The sequence below is a fragment of the Eutrigla gurnardus genome, assembly GCF_963514095.1.
Source record: "Eutrigla gurnardus genome assembly, chromosome: 5".
Classification (NCBI taxonomy): domain Eukaryota; kingdom Metazoa; phylum Chordata; class Actinopteri; order Perciformes; family Triglidae; genus Eutrigla; species Eutrigla gurnardus.
The window spans coordinates 29,331,609-29,337,580 of record NC_139919.1 but is presented as its reverse complement, the minus strand read 5'-3'; positions in this window follow the sequence as shown (position 1 = coordinate 29,337,580).

The window sequence follows — 5,972 nt, the reverse complement described above, 5'->3', positions numbered from 1 at the left end:
GGAAAATGTACTTAAAGTATTAAAAGTAAAAGTAGTCAATGCAGAAAAATACCTGTAATTTTTCTAAATTATTAATTCTTCTAGCTTTCACATTGTCGTTTCCAACCAAGAATCCAAACCTGAATATGATTACAAATAAATCAAAAATAATTCTAAATGGACCTGTCAATCAGCAGGTAAGCCCCGCCCCCTAAAGCATCCCCTGCTTTCTGGTCTGGTGGACTCTAAATGGACCATAATGTTCTAAATGAACATCATGCTGGATTGAAGAAGACTTGAAACTAGAGATTGAGACCATAAACTCATGTTTACAATGTTTACTGAGATAATACATCAAGAGAGAAGTAGGACCATTTTCTCATAGACTTCTATACAACCAGAGTGGCCGCCCCCTGGTGGCCAGCAGAGAATGACATTTAAGGCACCTCAGCATTTGGCTTCACTGCTCAGAACCGGAGGTTGCCCCCTGGTACCACATTATAGTGGTCTTTATGACAACAAGAAGTGTTGCCTATCGGTTTACATCCGGAGATCCGTTCATCAGATCACAGTCGTGCTAACGGACACATCTGTCTGGTCATGAATCATAAATCAGGCGTTGGTTTTCCTAAATAAATAGGTGTGTTGAAGCAAATATTTGGACGTCTTGGAACAGGCCCGCCCTCCCAACGAACCTTTCAAGGGTCAATCACAAGTTCTGGCAACCAGGAAGCTTTATGTAAGTTCAGTTTATGGGGTTTAATAAAGAGTCATACAACTAAAGCTTCACTACACAGCTGTGGTGTCGACCAGTGTCTAAACGTGGGGCCTGTTTTACGAGGATCAGTTTCTGGATCAGATTCTGGATCAGATTGCGGATCAGATTCTGGATCAGCCTTTTTCTCACCATAAGGAAAGCAACTTCCAGAGACAGTAAAATAGCGGAGAGCAGATCACCTTTTTGCCTTCAGGGTTTATAAAGACACAACAAGGAATATGATTCACGACTATCATATGAGCCGTAGATCATCTCTTATTGTCTTTTTTCCCTCTCACACAAAGTCCACGTTGGGTCCGGTCCTGATGTTAAGCGGTTCCACAGGGCCGTCCTGTCAACACGCCAAGCTGCTCGTAGGCCGGGTCGTTGCTGTTGCTCTTCCTTTTTAATGCTTAGCAACTGAACTGTACGACCAAAAACAGGACTTATATTAGAACTAGAAAACTCCAGTTCTACAATGTGCAGTGATTCTACACCATTTCCAAAATGTACCTACATAAAGTATAATATATACATACTAAATGATTTATATATAATAAAATACTATATGTAAATTAAAAGTTGGTTAGTTTTGCAGTTAGTTGTTGTTGTTGAATACCCATTATTCTTAAATATTCTAAGGAATACTTTTACTTAAAATAATCATCTATAATATTGCTAATGTGCACTTAAACAACACAAATATTTAATCCATTCATTTGTTGATCTAAAACAAAGGTTTATGTATATTTATCCTCTATACATACGTTATATATATTTGTATATATTTAGCTGAGAGTTTATTGTTTACTTTCTATATTTATTTGACTAAGTTTACAATTTCCTTGCGGGAGTGATCCCAAAGGGATCAATAAAGATAAGTCTAAGTCTAATTTAACGTGTCTGTTTTTAATGTGTATAAAGAAGCATGGTAACATTTACCAATCAGCACTAATGGCAAAGTACAGCCGAGGATTTGATTGCTTTTTCAGGCATTTAGTCGATATAAACAAAGAGTTGGAGGAGTAGAAGCTGTGACCTGATGATGGTGCACCAATTAGCACAGCGATCCATCGTGTAATTGAACCAGAGTGGTGCACCAAACCCCAAAGAGAGTCCTGACCCAGTATAAAGACCTCTAGTCCCGGTTTTAAACCCCCGCGTGTACCCAGGCTCTTAAATCCTGCAGCAGTCCGTCAACACGCAGACTCATGTCCGCTGACAAATGAGCTGTGAAATCCTGACAACAGAACAGCAAACAAGCGCCAGAAAACATCAGGTTACAGATGTGCACGGTGAAGGAATCTGGTTCAGCTCCAGAAGTAGAGTGAGACGGGTGATTTAGAGCTTTTTAATGAAGTGGACGGAGCGTTGATCGGCTGGCAAATACAGACGGTTTCTGCTAAATGAGGATTTGAACAGCAGATCTGTGAGAAGACGTATTTGCTCAGTTTTATCGTCAGGATCATTATTCGGTGTAATAATCTTGATTCTGTCTTTGAAGATATGCAAATGTTTGTTTTATATGTATTTGAACCATGAAATACAATAACAGTTAGAACAGATTGCCTCAGATTAAAGCTTTGCTCTCTAAGAAATAATCTGAAGTCGTGACTCTGGATTCGTCCAGTTTTCAAAGATCGCAGACTGGATGAAAAAATCGACCAACGTTTGGCAAAAACCAAACTTCAATATGAAGAGATTGTGAGCACCGACGTTACAAACAGCAGCGAGCACCTTGTGGGTTGTGAACACTTAAACAGGCTTTTACACGATGAGGAGGAATTAAAGGGATGAAGAGAATCTGCTCACTAATACTGCTGAATAGCATGAGCTTCACGGAACAAAGAGAAACCTGTCGGAGCAGGCGAACCTGGCATGAAACCAAACATTGCCTCTGTGTTTGTGAACTGATATAATTATCAGCACATTAGTGGTGATATGAGGTCTGTTAAAGCCAAATAATAGATCTTTTAATGGTGATGGATGGAAGCAATGAAGACAACCAGACTGGATTTAGAGGATAAAGGTTCATCAGGACAGAGTTATCTGATCCAAGGTCCACTTACTGGCTTCTTTCAGTCGTATCTATTTGACTGACATCAATCGGAGTCATTGGACAGAAATATAGAGACATTTACATACAATGGTTACTGTAAATAAACAAATGTCTATTATAGAGGGTCATATTCACAATCTTCAGATGTCAGTGAGGTTTCCTGCAGCATCAATGCCAAAAGGAGATTTTTGGCAGTTGTTTTCAACGTGTGTCATCATCAGTGTTATTTTGTTTTGCCTGAAAAGAAGCAGAAACATGAGCTTATGGGAAGATAAAATAGTGCAACGTTTAATGGTCGTCAGGCGATGGATTCCTGGCTCGGTGGAGGAGCGAGTGGACGGCAGAAGGCAGCGAATGCGTGACCAGAGCTGGAGACGCGTAGCTGAGAAGCAGACAGGTGCTTCTTCAGGTTCCTCCTGTCTCACTGCCCACCCGTCAACACAGCTGGGCTGCATCACCCGCTGGAAGTCCTGGGAAGAGCGTGGAGACGGGAGGGAGGCTCCATGATGATCTTACAGAGGGGGAAGAGGAGGTCTTCTCAGGAGATGTTAGAAACCCAGGACTAGATATGTTGGATTTATGGCAGCAGATGTAGCATCTTTTAATAATAATATCATAAGTACCGTACACATAGTGTTTTGTTATTTCATTATGATATTCAGCAATATGAAATATCCTCAGATGCACTTTTGGAGGTATTGATTCCATGCATGTACTAAACATGGAGTGTCTATAAGTGTCCTTAACTTACAAACATCAAATTACACAAAAACACAGCAAAACAACTACAAATAGATGCAAAATCAGCTGCAGACACAAATAAACTACAAAAAGACAAATAATGACGATAAAAGAGCGAAAAAACTATGAAGAGACACAAAAAGACTACAAATATCACAAAAACAACTACTAAGAGATGCAAAATCAGCTGCAGACACAAATAAACTACAAAAAGACAAATAATGACGATAAAAGAGCGAAAAAACTATGAAGAGACACAAAAAGACTACAACTATACAAAAAACAACTACAAAGCGATGCAACATTACTACAAATATCACAAAGAAACTACAAAGAGATGCTAAACGACAACAAAAAGGTCAAGACAATTACAAAGAGACACAAAGTGACTACAAAGGTTCAAGGTTCAACCTTTGATATTAGCCGCTATTGGTCATTATAAAATGCTGCAAATCCATTTTATGAAATATGTTACCATTTTAAATTTCTTCAGCAACTGAATATCGGTCTACAGACTAGTTTTGTCGTCACCGTTCCCATCCGCCAATCAACCACAGACACCTTTAATTACATATATTTAATATATGGTTGTGGATATTATTGTGTCAGATGTTTGGGTTCCCAGTTTGCTCTGTTTCTTCTTCCCCCCAGCGGTCCATACACATGATGTTTCACTCTGCAGGGTCTTTTTCAGGGTCTCATGAGTGAACAAGCGCAGGTTTAACTCTGTTACACCAGAGCAGCTGAGTCAAGAAGTCAGTTGAGCTCCAGTCAACAGCAGAGTCTAATCCAGGCTAATATTTGGAATTGAGCCTCTCCTGCTAAAGCTACTGTCTGTAATCTAGAGAGTTCCTTTCAAGGGGGGTCGCTTTGAAATGAGCTTTTCTGTCGACAGGACTGGAATCAAGGTAACGAAACAAAGAGAAGAGAGAGCAGGCAGATCGTAGAGGTATGGGAGAAACGTCACCATAAAGACCCTCAGAGCTCCTGAGATTAAGAGAAGAAGAGCGGTGAGAGATTTAGAAGACGACTGGAAGCCGAGGAGACGGATGACGTCACAGACGGGTTCAGACACAATAATGTAACTAATATACCTTCAACCTTCAGCTGAGGGTCACGGGTTTAACATGTATGTGTGGGAACCTGTTTGGACGGATACCTTTAATACAAAACTTCAAAATAAAACAGAATGTTATTTATTTTATTCATGTTTTGGTGGTGGTGAATTTCTTTCATTTCAGTTTTTCATTTTCTAAAAATAAAACTGCTGTTTCACTACTTATAAAAAATTGATTATTTTTATATGCTGATTTTTAAATATTCTTCTATATTCTGTTTGGTTGTGTTTATGCAAATGTTACCGGTTGCTTTATAAGCTGAAAGGTTGTTAAAAACACACAATAAACACACAATGATGTGATGGGATTGGCAGTAGGATGGAGATAAACTGTTGGAACACTTAGGTGGAGGCTTTCTCCTCTTTTCTTCATTATTCTTTTACTTTCTTAGGCTTAATTAGATTGAATTATAATAAAGATAGTTGGGAACGGTAGTGGAAAACGCTAACAACAGGCTTTCGTTAAATGTTTTACGAGCGTTGGCTTGAACGTGAACATGAACTTCTCTAACTGGAGAAAATTAAATGAAAGTGTTACAAAAGAGCTATTCACGTAGATTTGTTTAGAGTTTCAGTCCAAATGAGCTGTTAAGTGTTTCCAAATGTCAGATCCAACCCATCATGCAGCAGGTCTCAGACCACCCGTCGTATTTTCTATTATAAACCCAGACTTTAACTTTCTACTCGACAAAAAACTGTCATCAACCCGTCAACCGTCGACACAGACGAGGTTTTTGTTTTCAACGCTGAAGGTTTGAAGTTTAACCGTGAATGTGAACGACGGCAGCTCACATGAAGGATCCGGACCGGCTGCCAACTTTCCTGCTTTTTTTGCAAAGCATGTGTCAGTGTGTGTGTGTGTGTGTGTGTGTAGCTGCCGACTTCATATCGATGGGCGGATTATTATGAAGTGGCTAATCTGTATTCAGCTGTAATGCACGTCCACAGGGAGGAAGAGGGAGGTGGAGGGAGGTGGAGAGTTGGAAAGGTGAAAGCGGGTGAAGAGAAAAACAGGCAAGGGTGGAGAGAGGGAGAACAGAAAGAAAGACACGGTGAGGAAAACGGTGATGTTTGATTCAGGTCTGGCCGTGGGAGACTCAGAGACTCGGAGAGTCAGAGAGTCAGAGACTCGGAGACTCAAAGACTCGAAGACTCGGAGACTCAGAGATGAATGAGAGGAGGTGAAGTGAAGCAGCGTAGGTGAAGGAGGGGATGGAGAGGCAGCATTCCTGACTACACGGCTGCAGGACGGGTGGAGGAAGAGGGAAGCTAATCTGAAATCCAGATGACCAACAGAGGGTCAACCTAACACACACACA